The sequence below is a fragment of the Paramisgurnus dabryanus genome, chromosome 9, assembly GCF_030506205.2.
Source record: "Paramisgurnus dabryanus chromosome 9, PD_genome_1.1, whole genome shotgun sequence".
NCBI lineage: Eukaryota > Metazoa > Chordata > Actinopteri > Cypriniformes > Cobitidae > Paramisgurnus > Paramisgurnus dabryanus.
This window is the reverse complement of record NC_133345.1, coordinates 6,191,351-6,209,496: the sequence shown is the minus strand read 5'-3', so window position 1 is coordinate 6,209,496 and position 18,146 is coordinate 6,191,351. Positions and strand designations below refer to the sequence as shown.

At 48.4% G+C, this 18,146-nt stretch overlaps 54 non-coding genes and 21 pseudogenes across 54 annotated transcripts in view; all 75 read right to left on the bottom strand.

Annotated features, from left to right (window-relative positions):
• LOC135756121 (5S ribosomal RNA) overlaps window positions 1-52 on the bottom strand; it is a 119-nt gene extending 67 nt beyond the window's left edge. The window contains exon 1 of the ribosomal RNA XR_012337496.1: window positions 1-52. This exon is cut by the window's left edge and continues 67 nt beyond it. This is a non-coding gene — a ribosomal RNA (5S ribosomal RNA).
• A 125-nt stretch (window positions 53-177) lies between these two features.
• LOC135755261 (5S ribosomal RNA) lies at window positions 178-296 on the bottom strand. Its single transcript, XR_010535175.1, has one exon. It is a non-coding gene; the product is annotated as a 5S ribosomal RNA (ribosomal RNA).
• Window positions 297-422: 126 nt separating this feature from the next.
• LOC135722660 (5S ribosomal RNA) lies at window positions 423-541 on the bottom strand. The gene has a single exon (XR_010522387.1). It is a non-coding gene; the product is annotated as a 5S ribosomal RNA (ribosomal RNA).
• A 125-nt stretch (window positions 542-666) lies between these two features.
• Window positions 667-785, bottom strand: LOC135726388 (5S ribosomal RNA; annotated as a pseudogene).
• A 120-nt stretch (window positions 786-905) lies between these two features.
• LOC135724851 (5S ribosomal RNA) lies at window positions 906-1,024 on the bottom strand. The gene has a single exon (XR_010524506.1). It is a non-coding gene; the product is annotated as a 5S ribosomal RNA (ribosomal RNA).
• A 125-nt stretch (window positions 1,025-1,149) lies between these two features.
• LOC135725116 (5S ribosomal RNA) lies at window positions 1,150-1,268 on the bottom strand. Its single transcript, XR_010524765.1, has one exon. It is a non-coding gene; the product is annotated as a 5S ribosomal RNA (ribosomal RNA).
• Window positions 1,269-1,393: 125 nt separating this feature from the next.
• LOC135726614 (5S ribosomal RNA) lies at window positions 1,394-1,512 on the bottom strand (annotated as a pseudogene).
• Window positions 1,513-1,632: 120 nt separating this feature from the next.
• LOC135724849 (5S ribosomal RNA) lies at window positions 1,633-1,751 on the bottom strand. The gene has a single exon (XR_010524505.1). It is a non-coding gene; the product is annotated as a 5S ribosomal RNA (ribosomal RNA).
• Window positions 1,752-1,877: 126 nt separating this feature from the next.
• Window positions 1,878-1,996, bottom strand: LOC135722659 (5S ribosomal RNA). The gene has a single exon (XR_010522386.1). It is a non-coding gene; the product is annotated as a 5S ribosomal RNA (ribosomal RNA).
• Window positions 1,997-2,126: 130 nt separating this feature from the next.
• Window positions 2,127-2,245, bottom strand: LOC135722658 (5S ribosomal RNA). The gene has a single exon (XR_010522385.1). It is a non-coding gene; the product is annotated as a 5S ribosomal RNA (ribosomal RNA).
• Window positions 2,246-2,370: 125 nt separating this feature from the next.
• On the bottom strand, window positions 2,371-2,489 carry LOC135722657 (5S ribosomal RNA). Its single transcript, XR_010522384.1, has one exon. It is a non-coding gene; the product is annotated as a 5S ribosomal RNA (ribosomal RNA).
• A 125-nt stretch (window positions 2,490-2,614) lies between these two features.
• LOC135724115 (5S ribosomal RNA) lies at window positions 2,615-2,733 on the bottom strand. Its single transcript, XR_010523787.1, has one exon. It is a non-coding gene; the product is annotated as a 5S ribosomal RNA (ribosomal RNA).
• A 126-nt stretch (window positions 2,734-2,859) lies between these two features.
• On the bottom strand, window positions 2,860-2,978 carry LOC135722655 (5S ribosomal RNA). The gene has a single exon (XR_010522382.1). It is a non-coding gene; the product is annotated as a 5S ribosomal RNA (ribosomal RNA).
• Window positions 2,979-3,103: 125 nt separating this feature from the next.
• Window positions 3,104-3,222, bottom strand: LOC135722654 (5S ribosomal RNA). The gene has a single exon (XR_010522381.1). It is a non-coding gene; the product is annotated as a 5S ribosomal RNA (ribosomal RNA).
• A 126-nt stretch (window positions 3,223-3,348) lies between these two features.
• On the bottom strand, window positions 3,349-3,467 carry LOC135723623 (5S ribosomal RNA). Its single transcript, XR_010523318.1, has one exon. It is a non-coding gene; the product is annotated as a 5S ribosomal RNA (ribosomal RNA).
• A 125-nt stretch (window positions 3,468-3,592) lies between these two features.
• Window positions 3,593-3,711, bottom strand: LOC135723415 (5S ribosomal RNA). Its single transcript, XR_010523120.1, has one exon. It is a non-coding gene; the product is annotated as a 5S ribosomal RNA (ribosomal RNA).
• Window positions 3,712-3,836: 125 nt separating this feature from the next.
• On the bottom strand, window positions 3,837-3,955 carry LOC135725412 (5S ribosomal RNA; annotated as a pseudogene).
• A 120-nt stretch (window positions 3,956-4,075) lies between these two features.
• Window positions 4,076-4,194, bottom strand: LOC135725766 (5S ribosomal RNA; annotated as a pseudogene).
• Window positions 4,195-4,320: 126 nt separating this feature from the next.
• On the bottom strand, window positions 4,321-4,439 carry LOC135722652 (5S ribosomal RNA). The gene has a single exon (XR_010522380.1). It is a non-coding gene; the product is annotated as a 5S ribosomal RNA (ribosomal RNA).
• A 125-nt stretch (window positions 4,440-4,564) lies between these two features.
• LOC135726378 (5S ribosomal RNA) lies at window positions 4,565-4,683 on the bottom strand (annotated as a pseudogene).
• Window positions 4,684-4,803: 120 nt separating this feature from the next.
• LOC135723927 (5S ribosomal RNA) lies at window positions 4,804-4,922 on the bottom strand. The gene has a single exon (XR_010523606.1). It is a non-coding gene; the product is annotated as a 5S ribosomal RNA (ribosomal RNA).
• Window positions 4,923-5,047: 125 nt separating this feature from the next.
• Window positions 5,048-5,166, bottom strand: LOC135726613 (5S ribosomal RNA; annotated as a pseudogene).
• A 120-nt stretch (window positions 5,167-5,286) lies between these two features.
• LOC135724848 (5S ribosomal RNA) lies at window positions 5,287-5,405 on the bottom strand. Its single transcript, XR_010524504.1, has one exon. It is a non-coding gene; the product is annotated as a 5S ribosomal RNA (ribosomal RNA).
• Window positions 5,406-5,534: 129 nt separating this feature from the next.
• Window positions 5,535-5,653, bottom strand: LOC135722651 (5S ribosomal RNA). Its single transcript, XR_010522379.1, has one exon. It is a non-coding gene; the product is annotated as a 5S ribosomal RNA (ribosomal RNA).
• A 125-nt stretch (window positions 5,654-5,778) lies between these two features.
• On the bottom strand, window positions 5,779-5,897 carry LOC135726612 (5S ribosomal RNA; annotated as a pseudogene).
• Window positions 5,898-6,017: 120 nt separating this feature from the next.
• Window positions 6,018-6,136, bottom strand: LOC135725943 (5S ribosomal RNA; annotated as a pseudogene).
• A 130-nt stretch (window positions 6,137-6,266) lies between these two features.
• On the bottom strand, window positions 6,267-6,385 carry LOC135722650 (5S ribosomal RNA). The gene has a single exon (XR_010522378.1). It is a non-coding gene; the product is annotated as a 5S ribosomal RNA (ribosomal RNA).
• A 125-nt stretch (window positions 6,386-6,510) lies between these two features.
• Window positions 6,511-6,629, bottom strand: LOC135722649 (5S ribosomal RNA). The gene has a single exon (XR_010522377.1). It is a non-coding gene; the product is annotated as a 5S ribosomal RNA (ribosomal RNA).
• A 125-nt stretch (window positions 6,630-6,754) lies between these two features.
• LOC135724114 (5S ribosomal RNA) lies at window positions 6,755-6,873 on the bottom strand. Its single transcript, XR_010523786.1, has one exon. It is a non-coding gene; the product is annotated as a 5S ribosomal RNA (ribosomal RNA).
• Window positions 6,874-6,998: 125 nt separating this feature from the next.
• Window positions 6,999-7,117, bottom strand: LOC135722648 (5S ribosomal RNA). Its single transcript, XR_010522376.1, has one exon. It is a non-coding gene; the product is annotated as a 5S ribosomal RNA (ribosomal RNA).
• A 125-nt stretch (window positions 7,118-7,242) lies between these two features.
• Window positions 7,243-7,361, bottom strand: LOC135722647 (5S ribosomal RNA). Its single transcript, XR_010522375.1, has one exon. It is a non-coding gene; the product is annotated as a 5S ribosomal RNA (ribosomal RNA).
• A 126-nt stretch (window positions 7,362-7,487) lies between these two features.
• LOC135722646 (5S ribosomal RNA) lies at window positions 7,488-7,606 on the bottom strand. Its single transcript, XR_010522374.1, has one exon. It is a non-coding gene; the product is annotated as a 5S ribosomal RNA (ribosomal RNA).
• Window positions 7,607-7,731: 125 nt separating this feature from the next.
• LOC135725411 (5S ribosomal RNA) lies at window positions 7,732-7,850 on the bottom strand (annotated as a pseudogene).
• Window positions 7,851-7,970: 120 nt separating this feature from the next.
• Window positions 7,971-8,089, bottom strand: LOC135724847 (5S ribosomal RNA). Its single transcript, XR_010524503.1, has one exon. It is a non-coding gene; the product is annotated as a 5S ribosomal RNA (ribosomal RNA).
• A 126-nt stretch (window positions 8,090-8,215) lies between these two features.
• LOC135722645 (5S ribosomal RNA) lies at window positions 8,216-8,334 on the bottom strand. The gene has a single exon (XR_010522373.1). It is a non-coding gene; the product is annotated as a 5S ribosomal RNA (ribosomal RNA).
• Window positions 8,335-8,459: 125 nt separating this feature from the next.
• On the bottom strand, window positions 8,460-8,578 carry LOC135726377 (5S ribosomal RNA; annotated as a pseudogene).
• Window positions 8,579-8,698: 120 nt separating this feature from the next.
• Window positions 8,699-8,817, bottom strand: LOC135724845 (5S ribosomal RNA). Its single transcript, XR_010524501.1, has one exon. It is a non-coding gene; the product is annotated as a 5S ribosomal RNA (ribosomal RNA).
• A 125-nt stretch (window positions 8,818-8,942) lies between these two features.
• LOC135722643 (5S ribosomal RNA) lies at window positions 8,943-9,061 on the bottom strand. The gene has a single exon (XR_010522371.1). It is a non-coding gene; the product is annotated as a 5S ribosomal RNA (ribosomal RNA).
• A 125-nt stretch (window positions 9,062-9,186) lies between these two features.
• LOC135722642 (5S ribosomal RNA) lies at window positions 9,187-9,305 on the bottom strand. Its single transcript, XR_010522370.1, has one exon. It is a non-coding gene; the product is annotated as a 5S ribosomal RNA (ribosomal RNA).
• A 125-nt stretch (window positions 9,306-9,430) lies between these two features.
• On the bottom strand, window positions 9,431-9,549 carry LOC135724112 (5S ribosomal RNA). Its single transcript, XR_010523785.1, has one exon. It is a non-coding gene; the product is annotated as a 5S ribosomal RNA (ribosomal RNA).
• Window positions 9,550-9,675: 126 nt separating this feature from the next.
• Window positions 9,676-9,794, bottom strand: LOC135722641 (5S ribosomal RNA). Its single transcript, XR_010522369.1, has one exon. It is a non-coding gene; the product is annotated as a 5S ribosomal RNA (ribosomal RNA).
• Window positions 9,795-9,919: 125 nt separating this feature from the next.
• Window positions 9,920-10,038, bottom strand: LOC135723589 (5S ribosomal RNA). Its single transcript, XR_010523286.1, has one exon. It is a non-coding gene; the product is annotated as a 5S ribosomal RNA (ribosomal RNA).
• Window positions 10,039-10,164: 126 nt separating this feature from the next.
• On the bottom strand, window positions 10,165-10,283 carry LOC135722640 (5S ribosomal RNA). Its single transcript, XR_010522368.1, has one exon. It is a non-coding gene; the product is annotated as a 5S ribosomal RNA (ribosomal RNA).
• Window positions 10,284-10,408: 125 nt separating this feature from the next.
• Window positions 10,409-10,527, bottom strand: LOC135726109 (5S ribosomal RNA; annotated as a pseudogene).
• A 120-nt stretch (window positions 10,528-10,647) lies between these two features.
• On the bottom strand, window positions 10,648-10,766 carry LOC135724844 (5S ribosomal RNA). The gene has a single exon (XR_010524500.1). It is a non-coding gene; the product is annotated as a 5S ribosomal RNA (ribosomal RNA).
• Window positions 10,767-10,891: 125 nt separating this feature from the next.
• On the bottom strand, window positions 10,892-11,010 carry LOC135725115 (5S ribosomal RNA). The gene has a single exon (XR_010524764.1). It is a non-coding gene; the product is annotated as a 5S ribosomal RNA (ribosomal RNA).
• A 125-nt stretch (window positions 11,011-11,135) lies between these two features.
• On the bottom strand, window positions 11,136-11,254 carry LOC135726609 (5S ribosomal RNA; annotated as a pseudogene).
• A 120-nt stretch (window positions 11,255-11,374) lies between these two features.
• On the bottom strand, window positions 11,375-11,493 carry LOC135724843 (5S ribosomal RNA). Its single transcript, XR_010524499.1, has one exon. It is a non-coding gene; the product is annotated as a 5S ribosomal RNA (ribosomal RNA).
• A 127-nt stretch (window positions 11,494-11,620) lies between these two features.
• Window positions 11,621-11,739, bottom strand: LOC135724284 (5S ribosomal RNA). Its single transcript, XR_010523952.1, has one exon. It is a non-coding gene; the product is annotated as a 5S ribosomal RNA (ribosomal RNA).
• Window positions 11,740-11,864: 125 nt separating this feature from the next.
• Window positions 11,865-11,983, bottom strand: LOC135722639 (5S ribosomal RNA). The gene has a single exon (XR_010522367.1). It is a non-coding gene; the product is annotated as a 5S ribosomal RNA (ribosomal RNA).
• A 125-nt stretch (window positions 11,984-12,108) lies between these two features.
• Window positions 12,109-12,227, bottom strand: LOC135724111 (5S ribosomal RNA). The gene has a single exon (XR_010523784.1). It is a non-coding gene; the product is annotated as a 5S ribosomal RNA (ribosomal RNA).
• A 126-nt stretch (window positions 12,228-12,353) lies between these two features.
• On the bottom strand, window positions 12,354-12,472 carry LOC135724367 (5S ribosomal RNA). The gene has a single exon (XR_010524034.1). It is a non-coding gene; the product is annotated as a 5S ribosomal RNA (ribosomal RNA).
• Window positions 12,473-12,597: 125 nt separating this feature from the next.
• LOC135722638 (5S ribosomal RNA) lies at window positions 12,598-12,716 on the bottom strand. Its single transcript, XR_010522366.1, has one exon. It is a non-coding gene; the product is annotated as a 5S ribosomal RNA (ribosomal RNA).
• A 126-nt stretch (window positions 12,717-12,842) lies between these two features.
• On the bottom strand, window positions 12,843-12,961 carry LOC135722636 (5S ribosomal RNA). The gene has a single exon (XR_010522365.1). It is a non-coding gene; the product is annotated as a 5S ribosomal RNA (ribosomal RNA).
• Window positions 12,962-13,086: 125 nt separating this feature from the next.
• On the bottom strand, window positions 13,087-13,205 carry LOC135722635 (5S ribosomal RNA). The gene has a single exon (XR_010522364.1). It is a non-coding gene; the product is annotated as a 5S ribosomal RNA (ribosomal RNA).
• A 125-nt stretch (window positions 13,206-13,330) lies between these two features.
• LOC135725410 (5S ribosomal RNA) lies at window positions 13,331-13,449 on the bottom strand (annotated as a pseudogene).
• Window positions 13,450-13,569: 120 nt separating this feature from the next.
• On the bottom strand, window positions 13,570-13,688 carry LOC135725910 (5S ribosomal RNA; annotated as a pseudogene).
• Window positions 13,689-13,813: 125 nt separating this feature from the next.
• Window positions 13,814-13,932, bottom strand: LOC135726608 (5S ribosomal RNA; annotated as a pseudogene).
• Window positions 13,933-14,052: 120 nt separating this feature from the next.
• On the bottom strand, window positions 14,053-14,171 carry LOC135724842 (5S ribosomal RNA). The gene has a single exon (XR_010524498.1). It is a non-coding gene; the product is annotated as a 5S ribosomal RNA (ribosomal RNA).
• Window positions 14,172-14,296: 125 nt separating this feature from the next.
• On the bottom strand, window positions 14,297-14,415 carry LOC135725113 (5S ribosomal RNA). Its single transcript, XR_010524762.1, has one exon. It is a non-coding gene; the product is annotated as a 5S ribosomal RNA (ribosomal RNA).
• Window positions 14,416-14,540: 125 nt separating this feature from the next.
• On the bottom strand, window positions 14,541-14,659 carry LOC135726607 (5S ribosomal RNA; annotated as a pseudogene).
• A 120-nt stretch (window positions 14,660-14,779) lies between these two features.
• On the bottom strand, window positions 14,780-14,898 carry LOC135724841 (5S ribosomal RNA). The gene has a single exon (XR_010524497.1). It is a non-coding gene; the product is annotated as a 5S ribosomal RNA (ribosomal RNA).
• A 126-nt stretch (window positions 14,899-15,024) lies between these two features.
• LOC135723844 (5S ribosomal RNA) lies at window positions 15,025-15,143 on the bottom strand. Its single transcript, XR_010523529.1, has one exon. It is a non-coding gene; the product is annotated as a 5S ribosomal RNA (ribosomal RNA).
• Window positions 15,144-15,274: 131 nt separating this feature from the next.
• Window positions 15,275-15,393, bottom strand: LOC135724110 (5S ribosomal RNA). Its single transcript, XR_010523783.1, has one exon. It is a non-coding gene; the product is annotated as a 5S ribosomal RNA (ribosomal RNA).
• A 126-nt stretch (window positions 15,394-15,519) lies between these two features.
• On the bottom strand, window positions 15,520-15,638 carry LOC135722634 (5S ribosomal RNA). Its single transcript, XR_010522363.1, has one exon. It is a non-coding gene; the product is annotated as a 5S ribosomal RNA (ribosomal RNA).
• Window positions 15,639-15,763: 125 nt separating this feature from the next.
• On the bottom strand, window positions 15,764-15,882 carry LOC135722633 (5S ribosomal RNA). Its single transcript, XR_010522362.1, has one exon. It is a non-coding gene; the product is annotated as a 5S ribosomal RNA (ribosomal RNA).
• A 126-nt stretch (window positions 15,883-16,008) lies between these two features.
• LOC135723622 (5S ribosomal RNA) lies at window positions 16,009-16,127 on the bottom strand. The gene has a single exon (XR_010523317.1). It is a non-coding gene; the product is annotated as a 5S ribosomal RNA (ribosomal RNA).
• A 125-nt stretch (window positions 16,128-16,252) lies between these two features.
• Window positions 16,253-16,371, bottom strand: LOC135723414 (5S ribosomal RNA). Its single transcript, XR_010523119.1, has one exon. It is a non-coding gene; the product is annotated as a 5S ribosomal RNA (ribosomal RNA).
• A 125-nt stretch (window positions 16,372-16,496) lies between these two features.
• LOC135725409 (5S ribosomal RNA) lies at window positions 16,497-16,615 on the bottom strand (annotated as a pseudogene).
• Window positions 16,616-16,735: 120 nt separating this feature from the next.
• LOC135725905 (5S ribosomal RNA) lies at window positions 16,736-16,854 on the bottom strand (annotated as a pseudogene).
• Window positions 16,855-16,979: 125 nt separating this feature from the next.
• Window positions 16,980-17,098, bottom strand: LOC135722631 (5S ribosomal RNA). Its single transcript, XR_010522360.1, has one exon. It is a non-coding gene; the product is annotated as a 5S ribosomal RNA (ribosomal RNA).
• A 125-nt stretch (window positions 17,099-17,223) lies between these two features.
• On the bottom strand, window positions 17,224-17,342 carry LOC135726376 (5S ribosomal RNA; annotated as a pseudogene).
• A 120-nt stretch (window positions 17,343-17,462) lies between these two features.
• Window positions 17,463-17,581, bottom strand: LOC135725658 (5S ribosomal RNA; annotated as a pseudogene).
• A 125-nt stretch (window positions 17,582-17,706) lies between these two features.
• LOC135726606 (5S ribosomal RNA) lies at window positions 17,707-17,825 on the bottom strand (annotated as a pseudogene).
• Window positions 17,826-17,945: 120 nt separating this feature from the next.
• LOC135724840 (5S ribosomal RNA) lies at window positions 17,946-18,064 on the bottom strand. Its single transcript, XR_010524496.1, has one exon. It is a non-coding gene; the product is annotated as a 5S ribosomal RNA (ribosomal RNA).
• Between the last annotated feature and the right edge of the window lie 82 nt (window positions 18,065-18,146).

Below are 18,146 nucleotides of genomic sequence, written 5' to 3'. Positions count from 1 at the left end.
GCTTCCGAGATCAGACGAGAGCGGGCGTGCTCAGGGTGGTGTGGCCGTAAGCGAGTGCTGACTCGCTTCGATAGACACTTCAAGACTTATGTGGCAACGCCATGACATCAGTGAACGCTTACAGAAAGGTCGCATTCATGGGAAAAAATGACATAAAAAAATAATTAATTAATTAAATGCTTACAGCACCTGGTATTCCCAGGCGGTCTCCCATCCAAGTACTAACCAGGCCCGACCCTGCTTGGCTTCCGAGATCAGACGAGAGCGGGCGTGCTCAGGGTGGTGTGGCCGTAAGCGAGTGCTGACTCGATTCGAGAGACACTTTAAGGCTAATGTGGCAACGCAATGACATCGGTAAATGGTTACAGAAAGGACGCATTCATGGGAAAAAATGACATAAAAAAAATTATTAATTAATTAAATGCTTACAGCACCTGGTATTCCCAGGCGGTCTCCCATCCAAGTACTAACCAGGCCCGACCCTGCTTGGCTTCCGAGATCAGACGAGAGCGGGCGTGCTCAGGGTGGTGTGGCCGTAAGCGAGTGCAGACTTGATCCGAGAGACACTTCAAAACTAATGTGGCAACGCCATGCCATGGGAGAACGCTTACAGAAAGGACGCATTCATGGGAAAAAATGACATAAAAAAATAATTAATTAATTAAATGCTTAGAGCACCTGGTATTCCCAGGCGGTCTCCCATCCAAGTACTAACCAGGCCCGACCCTGCTTGGCTTACGAGATCAGACGAGAGCGGGCGTGCTCAGGGTGGCGTGGCCATAAGCGAGTGCTGACTTGATTCGAGAGACACTTCAAAACTAATGTGGCAACGCCATGCCATGGGAGAACGCTTACAGAAAGGACGCATTCATGGGAAAAATGACATAAATAATTAATTAATTTAATTCTTACAGCACCAGGTATTCCCAGGCGGTCTCCCATCCAAGTACTAACCAGGCCCGACCCTGCTTGGCTTCCGAGATCAGACGAGAGCGGGCGTGCTCAGGGTGGTGTGGCCGTAAACGAGTGCTGACTCGATTCGAGAGACACTTCAAGGCTAATGTGGCAACGCAATGACATCGGTAAATGGTTACAGAAAGGACGCATTCATGGGAAAATATGACATAAATAAATATTTAATTAATTAAATGCTTACAGCACCTGGTATTCCCAGGCGGTCTCCCATCCAAGTACTAACCAGGCCCGACCCTGCTTGGCTTCCGACATCAGACGAGAGCGGGCGTGCTCAGGGTGGTGTGGCCGTAAGCGAGTGCTGACTCGCTTCGATAGACACTTCAAGACTTATGTGGCAACGCCATGACATCAGTGAACGCTTACAGAAAGATCGCATTCATGGGAAAAAATGACATAAAAAAATAATTAATTAATTAAATGCTTAGAGCACCTGGTATTCCCAGGCGGTCTCCCATCCAAGTACTAACCAGGCCCGACCCTGCTTGGCTTACGAGATCAGACGAGAGCGGGCGTGCTCAGGGTGGCGTGGCCGTAAGCGAGTGCTGACTTGATTCGAGAGACACTTCAAAACTAATGTGGCAACGCCATGCCATGGGAGAACGCTTACAGAAAGGACGCATTCATGGGAAAAATGACATAAATAATTAATTAATTTAATTCTTACAGCACCAGGTATTCCCAGGCGGTCTCCCATCCAAGTACTAACCAGGCCCGACCCTGCTTGGCTTCCGAGATCAGACGAGAGCGGGCGTGCTCAGGGTGGTGTGGCCGTAAACGAGTGCTGACTCGATTCGAGAGACACTTCAAGGCTAATGTGGCAACGCAATGACATCGGTAAATGGTTACAGAAAGAACGCATTCATGGGAAAAAATGACATAAAAAAAATAATTAATTAATTAAATGCTTACAGCACCTGGTATTCCCAGGCGGTCTCCCATCCAAGTACTAACCAGGCCCGACCCTGCTTGGCTTCCGAGATCAGACGAGAGCGGGCGTGCTCAGGGTGGTGTGGCCGTAAGCGAGTGCTGACTCGATTCGAGAGACACTTCAAGGCTAATGTGGCAACGCAATGACATCGGTAAATGGTTACAGAAAGGACGCATTCATGGGAAAAAATGACATAAAAAAAAAAAATAATTAATTAATTAAATGCTTACAGCACCTGGTATTCCCAGGCGGTCTCCCATCCAAGTACTAACCAGGCCCGACCCTGCTTGGCTTCCGAGATCAGACGAGAGCGGGCGTGCTCAGGGTGGTGTGGCCGTAAGCGAGTGCTGACTCGATTCGAGAGACACTTCAAGGCTAATGTGGCAACGCAATGACATCGGTAAATGGTTACAGAAAGGACGCATTCATGGGAAAATATGACATAAATAAATATTTAATTAATTAAATGCTTACAGCACCTGGTATTCCCAGGCGGTCTCCCATCCAAGTACTAACCAGGCCCGACCCTGCTTGGCTTCCGAGATCAGACGAGAGCGGGCGTGCTCAGGGTGGTGTGGCCGTAAGCGAGTGCTGACTCGCTTCGATAGACACTTCAAGACTTATGTGGCAACGCCATGACATCGGTGAACACTTACAGAAAGATCGCATTCATGGGAAAAAATGACATAAAAAAATAATTAATTAATTAAATGCTTACAGCACCTGGTATTCCCAGGCGGTCTCCCATCCAAGTACTAACCAGGCCCGACCCTGCTTGGCTTACGAGATCAGACGAGAACGGGCGTGCTCAGGGTGGTGTGGCCGTAAGCGAGTGCTGACTCGATTCGAGAGACACTTCAAGGCTAATGTGGCAACGCAATGACATCGGTAAATGGTTACAGAAAGGACGCATTCATGGGAAAAAATGACATTAAAAAAATAATTAATTAATTAAATGCTTACAGCACCTGGTATTCCCAGGCGGTCTCCCATCCAAGTACTAACCAGGCCCGACCCTGCTTGGCTTCCGAGATCAGACGAGAGCGGGCGTGCTCAGGGTGGTGTGGCCGTAAGCGAGTGCTGACTCGCTTCGATAGACACTTCAAGACTTATGTGGCAACGCCATGACATCAGTGAACGCTTACAGAAAGGTCGCATTCATGGGAAAAAATGACATAAAAAAATAATTAATTAATTAAATGCTTACAGCACCTGGTATTCCCAGGCGGTCTCCCATCCAAGTACTAACCAGGCCCGACCCTGCTTGGCTTCCGAGATCAGACGAGAGCGGGCGTGCTCAGGGTGGTGTGGCCGTAAGCGAGTGCTGACTCGATTCGAGAGACACTTCAAGGCTAATGTGGCAACGCAATGACATCGGTAAATGGTTACAGAAAGGACGCATTCATGGGAAAAAATGACATAAAAAAAATTATTAATTAATTAAATGCTTACAGCGCCTGGTATTCCCAGGCGGTCTCCCATCCAAGTACTAACCAGGCCCGACCCTGCTTGGCTTCCGAGATCAGACGAGAGCGGGCGTGCTCAGGGTGGTGTGGCCGTAAGCGAGTGCAGACTTGATTCGAGAGACACTTCAAAACTAATGTGGCAACGCCATGCAATGGGAGAACGCTTACAGAAAGGACGCATTCATGGGAAAATATGACATAAATAAATATTTAATTAATTAAATGCTTACAGCACCTGGTATTCCCAGGCGGTCTCCCATCCAGGTACTAACCAGGCCCGACCCTGCTTGGCTTCCGAGATCAGACGAGAGCGGGCGTGCTCAGGGTGGTGTGGCCGTAAGCGAGTGCCGACTCGAATCGACAGACACTTCAAGACTTATGTGGCAACGCCATGACATCAGTGAACGCTTACAGAAAGAACGCATTCATGGGAAAAAATGACATAAATAAATATTTAATTAATTAAATGCTTACAGCACCTGGTATTCCCAGGCAATCTCCCATCCAAGTACTAACCAGGCCCGACCCTGCTTGGCTTCCGAGATCAGACGAGAGCGGGCGTGCTCAGGGTGGTGTGGCCGTAAGCGAGTGCGGACTTGATTCGAGAGACACTTCAAAACTAATGTGGCAACGGCATGCCATGGGAGAACGCTTACAGAAAGGACGCATTCATGGGAAAAATGACATAAAAAATTAATTAATTAAATTCTTACAGCACCAGGTATTCCCAGGCGGTATCCCATCCAAGTACTAACCAGGCCCGACCCTGCTTGGCTTCCGAGATCAGACGAGAGCGGGCGTGCTCAGGGTGGTGTGGCCGTAAACGAGTGCTGACTCGATTCGAGAGACACTTCAAGGCTAATGTGGCAACGCAATGACATCGGTAAATGGTTACAGAAAGGACGCATTCATGGGAAAAAATGACATAAAAAAAATAATTAATTAATTAAATGCTTACAGCACCTGGTATTCCCAGGCGGTCTCCCATCCAAGTACTAACCAGGCCCGACCCTGCTTGGCTTCCGAGATCAGACGAGAGCGGGCGTGCTCAGGGTGGTGTGGCCGTAAGCGAGTGCTGACTCGCTTCGATAGACACTTCAAGACTTATGTGGCAACGCCATGACATCAGTGAACGCTTACAGAAAGATCGCATTCATGGGAAAAAATGACATAAAAAAATAATTAATTAATTAAATGCTTAGAGCACCTGGTATTCCCAGGCGGTCTCCCATCCAAGTACTAACCAGGCCCGACCCTGCTTGGCTTACGAGATCAGACGAGAGCGGGCGTGCTCAGGGTGGCATGGCCGCAAGCGAGTGCTGACTTGATTCGAGAGACACTTCAAAACTAATGTGGCAACGGCATGCCATGGGAGAACGCTTACAGAAAGGACGCATTCATGGGAAAAATGACATAAAAAATTAATTAATTAAATTCTTACAGCACCAGGTATTCCCAGGCGGTCTCCCATCCAAGTACTAACCAGGCCCGACCCTGCTTGGCTTCCGAGATCAGACGAGAGCGGGCGTGCTCAGGGTGGTGTGGCCGTAAGCGAGTGCTGACTCGCTTCGATAGACACTTCAAGACTTATGTGGCAACGCCATGACATCAGTGAACGCTTACAGAAAGATCGCATTCATGGGAAAAAATGACATAAAAAAATAATTAATTAATTAAATGCTTAGAGCACCTGGTATTCCCAGGCGGTCTCCCATCCAAGTACTAACCAGGCCCGACCCTGCTTGGCTTACGAGATCAGACGAGAGCGGGCGTGCTCAGGGTGGCGTGGCCGTAAGCGAGTGCTGACTTGATTCGAGAGACACTTCAAAACTAATGTGGCAACGCCATGCCATGGGAGAACGCTTACAGAAAGGACGCATTCATGGGAAAAATGACATAAATAATTAATTAATTTAATTCTTACAGCACCAGGTATTCCCAGGCGGTCTCCCATCCAAGTACTAACCAGGCCCGACCCTGCTTGGCTTCCGAGATCAGACGAGAGCGGGCGTGCTCAGGGTGGTGTGGCCGTAAACGAGTGCTGACTCGATTCGAGAGACACTTCAAGGCTAATGTGGCAACGCAATGACATCGGTAAATGGTTACAGAAAGGACGCATTCATGGGAAAAAATGACATAAAAAAAAAAATAATTAATTAATTAAATGCTTACAGCACCTGGTATTCCCAGGCGGTCTCCCATCCAAGTACTAACCAGGCCCGACCCTGCTTGGCTTCCGAGATCAGACGAGAGCGGGCGTGCTCAGGGTGGTGTGGCCGTAAGCGAGTGCTGACTCGATTCGAGAGACACTTCAAGGCTAATGTGGCAACGCAATGACATCGGTAAATGGTTACAGAAAGGACGCATTCATGGGAAAAAATGACATAAAAAAATAATTAATTAATTAAATGCTTAGAGCACCTGGTATTCCCAGGCGGTCTCCCATCCAAGTACTAACCAGGCCCGACCCTGCTTGGCTTACGAGATCAGACGAGAGCGGGCGTGCTCAGGGTGGCGTGGCCGTAAGCGAGTGCTGACTTGATTCGAGAGACACTTCAAAACTAATGTGGCAACGCCATGCCATGGGAGAACGCTTACAGAAAGGACGCATTCATGGGAAAAATGACATAAATAATTAATTAATTTAATTCTTACAGCACCAGGTATTCCCAGGCGGTCTCCCATCCAAGTACTAACCAGGCCCGACCATGCTTGGCTTCCGAGATCAGACGAGAGCGGGCGTGCTCAGGGTGGTGTGGCCGTAAACGAGTGCTGACTCGATTCGAGAGACACTTCAAGGCTAATGTGGCAACGCAATGACATCGGTAAATGGTTACAGAAAGGACGCATTCATGGGAAAAAATGACATAAAAAAAAAAAATAATTAATTAATTAAATGCTTACAGCACCTGGTATTCCCAGGCGGTCTCCCATCCAAGTACTAACCAGGCCCGACCCTGCTTGGCTTCCGAGATCAGACGAGAGCGGGCGTGCTCAGGGTGGTGTGGCCGTAAGCGAGTGCTGACTCGATTCGAGAGACACTTCAAGGCTAATGTGGCAACGCAATGACATCGGTAAATGGTTACAGAAAGGACGCATTCATGGGAAAATATGACATAAATAAATATTTAATTAATTAAATGCTTACAGCACCTGGTATTCCCAGGCGGTCTCCCATCCAAGTACTAACCAGGCCCGACCCTGCTTGGCTTCCGAGATCAGACGAGAGCGGGCGTGCTCAGGGTGGTGTGGCCGTAAGCGAGTGCTGACTCGCTTCGATAGACACTTCAAGACTTATGTGGCAACGCCATGACATCGGTGAACACTTACAGAAAGATCGCATTCATGGGAAAAAATGACATAAAAAAATAATTAATTAATTAAATGCTTACAGCACCTGGTATTCCCAGGCGGTCTCCCATCCAAGTACTAACCAGGCCCGACCCTGCTTGGCTTACGAGATCAGACGAGAACGGGCGTGCTCAGGGTGGTGTGGCCGTAAGCGAGTGCTGACTCGATTCAAGAGACACTTCAAGGCTAATGTGGCAACGCAATGACATCGGTAAATGGTTACAGAAAGGACGCATTCATGGGAAAAAATGACATAAAAAAATAATTAATTAATTAAATGCTTACAGCACCTGGTATTCCCAGGCGGTCTCCCATCCAAGTACTAACCAGGCCCGACCCTGCTTGGCTTCCGAGATCAGACGAGAGCGGGCGTGCTCAGGGTGGTGTGGCCGTAAGCGAGTGCTGACTCGCTTCGATAGACACTTCAAGACTTATGTGGCAACGCCATGACATCAGTGAACGCTTACAGAAAGGTCGCATTCATGGGAAAAAATGACATAAAAAAATAATTAATTAATTAAATGCTTACAGCACCTGGTATTCCCAGGCGGTCTCCCATCCAAGTACTAACCAGGCCCGACCCTGCTTGGCTTCCGAGATCAGACGAGAGCGGGCGTGCTCAGGGTGGTGTGGCCGTAAGCGAGTGCTGACTCAATTCGAGAGACACTTAAAGGCTAATGTGGCAACGCAATGACATCGGTAAATGGTTACAGAAAGGACGCATTCATGGGAAAAAATGACATAAAAAAAATTATTAATTAATTAAATGCTTACAGCACCTGGTATTCCCAGGCGGTCTCCCATCCAAGTACTAACCAGGCCCGACCCTGCTTGGCTTCCGAGATCAGACGAGAGCGGGCGTGCTCAGGGTGGTGTGGCCGTAAGCGAGTGCCGACTCGAATCGAGAGACACTTCAAGACTTATGTGGCAACGCCATGACATCAGTGAACGCTTACAGAAAGAACGCATTCATGGGAAAAAATGACATAAATAAATATTTAATTAATTAAATGCTTACAGCACCTGGTATTCCCAGGCAATCTCCCATCCAAGTACTAACCAGGCCCGACCCTGCTTGGCTTCCGAGATCAGACGAGAGCGGGCGTGCTCAGGGTGGTGTGGCCGTAAGCGAGTGCGGACTTGATTCGAGAGACACTTCAAAACTAATGTGGCAACGGCATGCCATGGGAGAACGCTTACAGAAAGGACGCATTCATGGGAAAAATGACATAAAAAATTAATTAATTAAATTCTTACAGCACCAGGTATTCCCAGGCGGTCTCCCATCCAAGTACTAACCAGGCCCGACCCTGCTTGGCTTCCGAGATCAGACGAGAGCGGGCGTGCTCAGGGTGGTGTGGCCGTAAACGAGTGCTGACTCGATTCGAGAGACACTTCAAGGCTAATGTGGCAACGCAATGACATCGGTAAATGGTTACAGAAATGACGCATTCATGGGAAAAAATGACATAAAAAAAATAATTAATTAATTAAATGCTTACAGCACCTGGTATTCCCAGGCGGTCTCCCATCCAAGTACTAACCAGGCCCGACCCTGCTTGGCTTCCGAGATCAGACGAGAGCGGGCGTGCTCAGGGTGGTGTGGCCGTAAGCGAGTGCTGACTCGCTTCGATAGACACTTCAAGACTTATGTGGCAACGCCATGACATCAGTGAACGCTTACAGAAAGATCGCATTCATGGGAAAAAATGACATAAAAAAATAATTAATTAATTAAATGCTTAGAGCACCTGGTATTCCCAGGCGGTCTCCCATCCAAGTACTAACCAGGCCCGACCCTGCTTGGCTTACGAGATCAGACGAGAGCGGGCGTGCTCAGGGTGGCATGGCCGCAAGCGAGTGCTGACTTGATTCGAGAGACACTTCAAAACTAATGTGGCAACGCCATGCCATGGGAGAACGCTTACAGAAAGGACGCATTCATGGGAAAAATGACATAAATAATTAATTAATTTAATTCTTACAGCACCAGGTATTCCCAGGCGGTCTCCCATCCAAGTACTAACCAGGCCCGACCCTGCTTGGCTTCCGAGATCAGACGAGAGCGGGCGTGCTCAGGGTGGTGTGGCCGTAAACGAGTGCTGACTCGATTCGAGAGACACTTCAAGGCTAATGTGGCAACGCAATGACATCGGTAAATGGTTACAGAAAGGACGCATTCATGGGAAAAAATGACATAAAAAAATAATTAATTAATTAAATGCTTACAGCACCTGGTATTCCCAGGCGGTCTCCCATCCAAGTACTAACCAGGCCCGACCCTGCTTGGCTTCCGAGATCAGACGAGAGCGGGCGTGCTCAGGGTGGTGTGGCCGTAAGCGAGTGCTGACTCGATTCGAGAGACACTTCAAGGCTAATGTGGCAACGCAATGACATCGGTAAATGGTTACAGAAAGGACGCATTCATGGGAAAATATGACATAAATAAATATTTAATTAATTAAATGCTTACAGCACCTGGTATTCCCAGGCGGTCTCCCATCCAAGTACTAACCAGGCCCGACCCTGCTTGGCTTCCGAGATCAGACGAGAGCGGGCGTGCTCAGGGTGGTGTGGCCGTAAGCGAGTGCTGACTCGCTTCGATAGACACTTCAAGACTTATGTGGCAACGCCATGACATCGGTGAACGCTTACAGAAAGATCGCATTCATGGGAAAAAATGACATAAAAAAATAATTAATTAATTAAATGCTTACAGCACCTGGTATTCCCAGGCGGTCTCCCATCCAAGTACTAACCAGGCCCGACCCTGCTTGGCTTACGAGATCAGACGAGAACGGGCGTGCTCAGGGTGGTGTGGCCGTAAGCGAGTGCTGTCTCGATTCGAGAGACACTTCAAGGCTAATGTGGCAACGCAATGACATCGGTAAATGGTTACAGAAAGGACGCATTCATGGGAAAAAATGACATAAAAAAAATAATTAATTAATTAAATGCTTACAGCACCTGGTATTCCCAGGCGGTCTCCCATCCAAGTACTAACCAGGCCCGACCCTGCTTGGCTTCCGAGATCAGACGAGAGCGGGCGTGCTCAGGGTGGTGTGGCCGTAAGCGAGTGCTGACTCGCTTCGATAGACACTTCAAGACTTATGTGGCAACGCCATGACATCAGTGAACGCTTACAGAAAGGTCGCATTCATGGGAAAAAATGACATAAAAAAATAATTAATTAATTAAATACTTACAGCACCTGGTATTCCCAGGCGGTCTCCCATCCAAGTACTAACCAGGCCCGACCCTGCTTGGCTTCCGAGATCAGACGAGAGCGGGCGTGCTCAGGGTGGTGTGGCCGTAAGCGAGTGCTGACTCGATTCGAGAGACACTTCAAGGCTAATGTGGCAACGCAATGACATCGGTAAATGGTTACAGAAAGGACGCATTCATGGGAAAAAATGACATAAAAAAAATTATTAATTAATTAAATGCTTACAGCACCTGGTATTCCCAGGCGGTCTCCCATCCAAGTACTAACCAGGCCCGACCCTGCTTGGCTTCCGAGATCAGACGAGAGCGGGCGTGCTCAGGGTGGTGTGGCCGTAAGCGAGTGCAGACTTGATTCGAGAGACACTTCAAAACTAATGTGGCAACGCCATGCCATGGGAGAACGCTTACAGAAAGGACGCATTCATGGGAAAAAATGACATAAAAAAATAATTAATTAATTAAATGCTTAGAGCACCTGGTATTCCCAGGCGGTCTCCCATCCAAGTACTAACCAGGCCCGACCCTGCTTGGCTTACGAGATCAGACGAGAGCGGGCGTGCTCAGGGTGGCATGGCCGTAAGCGAGTGCTGACTTGATTCGAGAGACACTTCAAAACTAATGTGGCAACGCCATGCCATGGGAGAACGCTTACAGAAAGGACGCATTCATGGGAAAAATGACATAAATAATTAATTAATTTAATTCTTACAGCACCAGGTATTCCCAGGCGGTCTCCCATCCAAGTACTAACCAGGCCCGACCCTGCTTGGCTTCCGAGATCAGACGAGAGCGGGCGTGCTCAGGGTGGTGTGGCCGTAAACGAGTGCTGACTCGATTCGAGAGACACTTCAAGGCTAATGTGGCAACGCAATGACATCGGTAAATGGTTACAGAAAGGACGCATTCATGGGAAAATATGACATAAATAAATATTTAATTAATTAAATGCTTACAGCACCTGGTATTCCCAGGCGGTCTCCCATCCAAGTACTAACCAGGCCCGACCCTGCTTGGCTTCCGACATCAGACGAGAGCGGGCGTGCTCAGGGTGGTGTGGCCGTAAGCGAGTGCTGACTCGCTTCGATAGACACTTCAAGACTTATGTGGCAACGCCATGACATCAGTGAACGCTTACAGAAAGATCGCATTCATGGGAAAAAATGACATAAAAAAATAATTAATTAATTAAATGCTTAGAGCACCTGGTATTCCCAGGCGGTCTCCCATCCAAGTACTAACCAGGCCCGACCCTGCTTGGCTTACGAGATCAGACGAGAGCGGGCGTGCTCAGGGTGGCGTGGCCGTAAGCGAGTGCTGACTTGATTCGAGAGACACTTCAAAACTAATGTGGCAACGCCATGCCATGGGAGAACGCTTACAGAAAGGACGCATTCATGGGAAAAATGACATAAATAATTAATTAATTCAATTCTTACAGCACCAGGTATTCCCAGGCGGTCTCCCATCCAAGTACTAACCAGGCCCGACCCTGCTTGGCTTCCGAGATCAGACGAGAGCGGGCGTGCTCAGGGTGGTGTGGCCGTAAACGAGTGCTGACTCGATTCGAGAGACACTTCAAGGCTAATGTGGCAACGCAATGACATCGGTAAATGGTTACAGAAAGAACGCATTCATGGGAAAAAATGACATAAAAAAAAATAATTAATTAATTAAATGCTTACAGCACCTGGTATTCCCAGGCGGTCTCCCATCCAAGTACTAACCAGGCCCGATCCTGCTTGGCTTCCGAGATCAGACGAGAGCGGGCGTGCTCAGGGTGGTGTGGCCGTAAGCGAGTGCTGACTCGATTCGAGAGACACTTCAAGGCTAATGTGGCAACGCAATGACATCGGTAAATGGTTACAGAAAGGACGCATTCATGGGAAAATATGACATAAATAAATATTTAATTAATTAAATGCTTACAGCACCTGGTATTCCCAGGCGGTCTCCCATCCAAGTACTAACCAGGCCCGACCCTGCTTGGCTTCCGAGATCAGACGAGAGCGGGCGTGCTCAGGGTGGTGTGGCCGTAAGCGAGTGCTGACTCGCTTCGATAGACACTTCAAGACTTATGTGGCAACGCCATGACATCGGTGAACGCTTACAGAAAGATCGCATTCATGGGAAAAAATGACATAAAAAAATAATTAATTAATTAAATGCTTACAGCACCTGGTATTCCCAGGCGGTCTCCCATCCAAGTACTAACCAGGCCCGACCCTGCTTGGCTTACGAGATCAGACGAGAACGGGCGTGCTCAGGGTGGTGTGGCCGTAAGCGAGTGCTGACTCGATTCGAGAGACACTTCAAGGCTAATGTGGCAACGCAATGACATCGGTAAATGGTTACAGAAAGGACGCATTCATGGGAAAAAATGACATAAAAAAAATTATTAATTAATTAAATGCTTACAGCACCTGGTATTCCCAGGCGGTCTCCCATCCAAGTACTAACCAGGCCCGACCCTGCTTGGCTTCCGAGATCAGACGAGAGCGGCCGTGCTCAGGGTGGTGTGGCCGTAAGCGAGTGCTGACTCGCTTCGATAGACACTTCAAGACTTATGTGGCAACGCCATGACATCAGTGAACGCTTACAGAAAGGTCGCATTCATGGGAAAAAATGACATAAAAAAATAATTAATTAATTAAATGCTTACAGCACCTGGTATTCCCAGGCGGTCTCCCATCCAAGTACTAACCAGGCCCGACCCTGCTTGGCTTCCGAGATCAGACGAGAGCGGGCGTGCTCAGGGTGGTGTGGCCGTAAGCGAGTGCTGACTCGATTCGAGAGACACTTCAAGGCTAATGTGGCAACGCAATGACATCGGTAAATGGTTACAGAAAGGACGCATTCATGGGAAAAAATGACATAAAAAAAAATATTAATTAATTAAATGCTTACAGCACCTGGTATTCCCAGGCGGTCTCCCATCCAAGTACTAACCAGGCCCGACCCTGCTTGGCTTCCGAGATCAGACGAGAGCGGGCGTGCTCAGGGTGGTGTGGCCGTAAGCGAGTGCAGACTTGATTCGAGAGACACTTCAAAACTAATGTGGCAACGCCATGCCATGGGAGAACGCTTACAGAAAGGACGCATTCATGGGAAAATATGACATAAATAAATATTTAATTAATTAAATGCTTACAGCACCTGGTATTCCCAGGCGGTCTCCCATCCAAGTACTAACCAGGCCCGACCCTGCTTGGCTTCCGAGATCAGACGAGAGCGGGCGTGCTCAGGGTGGTGTGGCCGTAAGCGAGTGCCGACTCGAATCGACAGACACTTCAAGACTTATGTGGCAACGCCATGACATCAGTGAACGCTTACAGAAAGAACGCATTCATGGGAAAAAATGACATAAATAAATATTTAATTAATTAAATGCTTACAGCACCTGGTATTCCCAGGCAATCTCCCATCCAAGTACTAACCAGGCCCGACCCTGCTTGGCTTCCGAGATCAGACGAGAGCGGGCGTGCTCAGGGTGGTGTGGCCGTAAGCGAGTGCGGACTTGATTCGAGAGACACTTCAAAACTAATGTGGCAACGGCATGCCATGGGAGAACGCTTACAGAAAGGACGCATTCATGGGAAAAATGACATAAAAAATTAATTAATTAAATTCTTACAGCACCAGGTATTCCCAGGCGGTCTCTCATCCAAGTACTAACCAGGCCCGACCCTGCTTGGCTTCCGAGATCAGACGAGAGCGGGCGTGCTCAGGGTGGTGTGGCCGTAAGCGAGTGCTGACTCGCTTCGATAGACACTTCAAGACTTATGTGGCAACGCCATGACATCAGTGAACGCTTACAGAAAGATCGCATTCATGGGAAAAAATGACATAAAAAAATAATTAATTAATTAAATGCTTAGAGCACCTGGTATTCCCAGGCGGTCTCCCATCCAAGTACTAACCAGGCCCGACCCTGCTTGGCTTACGAGATCAGACGAGAGCGGGCGTGCTCAGGGTGGCGTGGCCGTAAGCGAGTGCTGACTTGATTCGAGAGACACTTCAAAACTAATGTGGCAACGCCATGCCATGGGAGAACGCTTACAGAAAGGACGCATTCATGGGAAAAATGACATAAATAATTAATTAATTTAATTCTTACAGCACCAGGTATTCCCAGGCGGTCTCCCATCCAAGTACTAACCAGGCCCGACCCTGCTTGGCTTCCGAGATCAGACGAGAGCGGGCGTGCTCAGGGTGGTGTGGCCGTAAACGAGTGCTGACTCGATTCGAGAGACACTTCAAGGCTAATGTGGCAACGCAATGACATCGGTAAATGGTTACAGAAAGGACGCATTCATGGGAAAATATGACATAAATAAATATTTAATTAATTAAATGCTTACAGCACCTGGTATTCCCAGGCGGTCTCCCATCCAAGTACTAACCAGGCCCGACCCTGCTTGGCTTCCGACATCAGACGAGAGCGGGCGTGCTCAGGGTGGTGTGGCCGTAAGCGAGTGCTGACTCGCTTCGATAGACACTTCAAGACTTATGTGGCAACGCCATGACATCAGTGAACGCTTACAGAAAGATCGCATTCATGGGAAAAAATGACATAAAAAAATAATTAATTAATTAAATGCTTAGAGCACCTGGTATTCCCAGGCGGTCTCCCATCCAAGTACTAACCAGGCCCGACCCTGCTTGGCTTACGAGATCAGACGAGAGCGGGCGTGCTCAGGGTGGCGTGGCCGTAAGCGAGTGCTGACTTGATTCGAGAGACACTTCAAAACTAATGTGGCAACGCCATGCCATGGGAGAACGCTTACAGAAAGGACGCATTCATGGGAAAAATGACATAAATAATTAATTAATTTAATTCTTACAGCACCAGGTATTCCCAGGCGGTCTCCCATCCAAGTACTAACCAGGCCCGACCCTGCTTGGCTTCCGAGATCAGACGAGAGCGGGCGTGCTCAGGGTGGTGTGGCCGTAAACGAGTGCTGACTCGATTCGAGAGACACTTCAAGGCTAATGTGGCAACGCAATGACATCGGTAAATGGTTACAGAAAGAACGCATTCATGGGAAAAAATGACATAAAAAAAATAATTAATTAATTAAATGCTTACAGCACCTGGTATTCCCAGGCGGTCTCCCATCCAAGTACTAACCAGGCCCGACCCTGCTTGGCTTCCAAGATCAGACGAGAGCGGGCGTGCTCAGGGTGGTGTGGCCGTAAGCGAGTGCTGACTCGATTCGAGAGACACTTCAAGGCTAATGTGGCAACGCAATGACATCGGTAAATGGTTACAGAAAGGACGCATTCATGGGAAAAAATGACATAAAAAAAAAAAAATAATTAATTAATTAAATGCTTACAGCACCTGGTATTCCCAGGCGGTCTCCCATCCAAGTACTAACCAGGCCCGACCCTGCTTGGCTTACGAGATCAGACGAGAACGGGCGTGCTCAGGGTGGTGTGGCCGTAAGCGAGTGCTGACTCGATTCGAGAGACACTTCAAGGCTAATGTGGCAACGCAATGACATCGGTAAATGGTTACAGAAAGGACGCATTCATGGGAAAAAATGACATAAAAAAAATAATTAATTAATTAAATGCTTACAGCACCTGGTATTCCCAGGCGGTCTCCCATCCAAGTACTAACCAGGCCCGACCCTGCTTGGCTTCCGAGATCAGACGAGAGCGGGCGTGCTCAGGGTGGTGTGGCCGTAAGCGAGTGCTGACTCGCTTCGATAGACACTTCAAGACTTATGTGGCAACGCCATGACATCAGTGAACGCTTACAGAAAGGTCGCATTCATGGGAAAAAATGACATAAAAAAATAATTAATTAATTAAATGCTTACAGCACCTGGTATTCCCAGGCGGTCTCCCATCCAAGTACTAACCAGGCCCGACCCTGCTTGGCTTCCGAGATCAGACGAGAGCGGGCGTGCTCAGGGTGGTGTGGCCGTAAGCGAGTGCTGACTCGATTCGAGAGACACTTCAAGGCTAATGTGGCAACGCAATGACATCGGTAAATGGTTACAGAAAGGACGCATTCATGGGAAAAAATGACATAAAAAAAATTATTAATTAATTAAATGCTTACAGCGCCTGGTATTCCCAGGCGGTCTCCCATCCAAGTACTAACCAGGCCCGACCCTGCTTGGCTTCCGAGATCAGACGAGAGCGGGCGTGCTCAGGGTGGTGTGGCCGTAAGCGAGTGCAGACTTGATTCGAGAGACACTTCAAAACTAATGTGGCAACGCCATGCAATGGGAGAACGCTTACAGAAAGGACGCATTCATGGGAAAATATGACATAAATAAATATTTAATTAATTAAATGCTTACAGCACCTGGTATTCCCAGGCGGTCTCCCATCCAGGTACTAACCAGGCCCGACCCTGCTTGGCTTCCGAGATCAGACGAGAGCGGGCGTGCTCAGGGTGGTGTGGCCGTAAGCGAGTGCCGACTCGAATCGACAGACACTTCAAGACTTATGTGGCAACGCCATGACATCAGTGAACGCTTACAGAAAGAACGCATTCATGGGAAAAAATGACATAAATAAATATTTAATTAATTAAATGCTTACAGCACCTGGTATTCCCAGGCAATCTCCCATCCAAGTACTAACCAGGCCCGACCCTGCTTGGCTTCCGAGATCAGACGAGAGCGGGCGTGCTCAGGGTGGTGTGGCCGTAAGCGAGTGCGGACTTGATTCGAGAGACACTTCAAAACTAATGTGGCAACGGCATGCCATGGGAGAACGCTTACAGAAAGGACGCATTCATGGGAAAAATGACATAAAAAATTAATTAATTAAATTCTTACAGCACCAGGTATTCCCAGGCGGTCTCCCATCCAAGTACTAACCAGGCCCGACCCTGCTTGGCTTCCGAAATCAGACGAGAGCGGGCGTGCTCAGGGTGGTGTGGCCGTAAACGAGTGCTGACTCGATTCGAGAGACACTTCAAGGCTAATGTGGCAACGCAATGACATCGGTAAATGGTTACAGAAAGGACGCATTCATGGGAAAAAATGACATAAAAAAATAATTAATTAATTAAATGCTTACAGCACCTGGTATTCCCAGGCGGTCTCCCATCCAAGTACTAACCAGGCCCGACCCTGCTTGGCTTCCGAGATCAGACGAGAGCGGGCGTGCTCAGGGTGGTGTGGCCGTAAGCGAGTGCTGACTCGCTTCGATAGACACTTCAAGACTTATGTGGCAACGCCATGACATCAGTGAACGCTTACAGAAAGATCGCATTCATGGGAAAAAATGACATAAAAAAATAATTAATTAATTAAATGCTTAGAGCACCTGGTATTCCCAGGCGGTCTCCCATCCAAGTACTAACCAGGCCCGACCCTGCTTGGCTTACGAGATCAGACGAGAGCGGGCGTGCTCAGGGTGGCATGGCCGCAAGCGAGTGCTGACTTGATTCGAGAGACACTTCAAAACTAATGTGGCAACGGCATGCCATGGGAGAACGCTTACAGAAAGGACGCATTCATGGGAAAAATGACATAAAAAATTAATTAATTAAATTCTTACAGCACCAGGTATTCCCAGGCGGTCTCCCATCCAAGTACTAACCAGGCCCGACCCTGCTTGGCTTCCAAGATCAGACGAGAGCGGGCGTGCTCAGGGTGGTGTGGCCGTAAGCGAGTGCTGACTCGCTTCGATAGACACTTCAAGACTTATGTGGCAACGCCATGACATCAGTGAACGCTTACAGAAAGATCGCATTCATGGGAAAAAATGACATAAAAAAATAATTAATTAATTAAATGCTTAGAGCACCTGGTATTCCCAGGCGGTCTCCCATCCAAGTACTAACCAGGCCCGACCCTGCTTGGCTTACGAGATCAGACGAGAGCGGGCGTGCTCAGGGTGGCGTGGCCGTAAGCGAGTGCTGACTTGATTCGAGAGACACTTCAAAACTAATGTGGCAACGCCATGCCATGGGAGAACGCTTACAGAAAGGACGCATTCATGGGAAAAATGACATAAATAATTAATTAATTTAATTCTTACAGCACCAGGTATTCCCAGGCGGTCTCCCATCCAAGTACTAACCAGGCCCGACCCTGCTTGGCTTCCGAGATCAGACGAGAGCGGGCGTGCTCAGGGTGGTGTGGCCGTAAACGAGTGCTGACTCGATTCGAGAGACACTTCAAGGCTAATGTGGCAACGCAATGACATCGGTAAATGGTTACAGAAAGGACGCA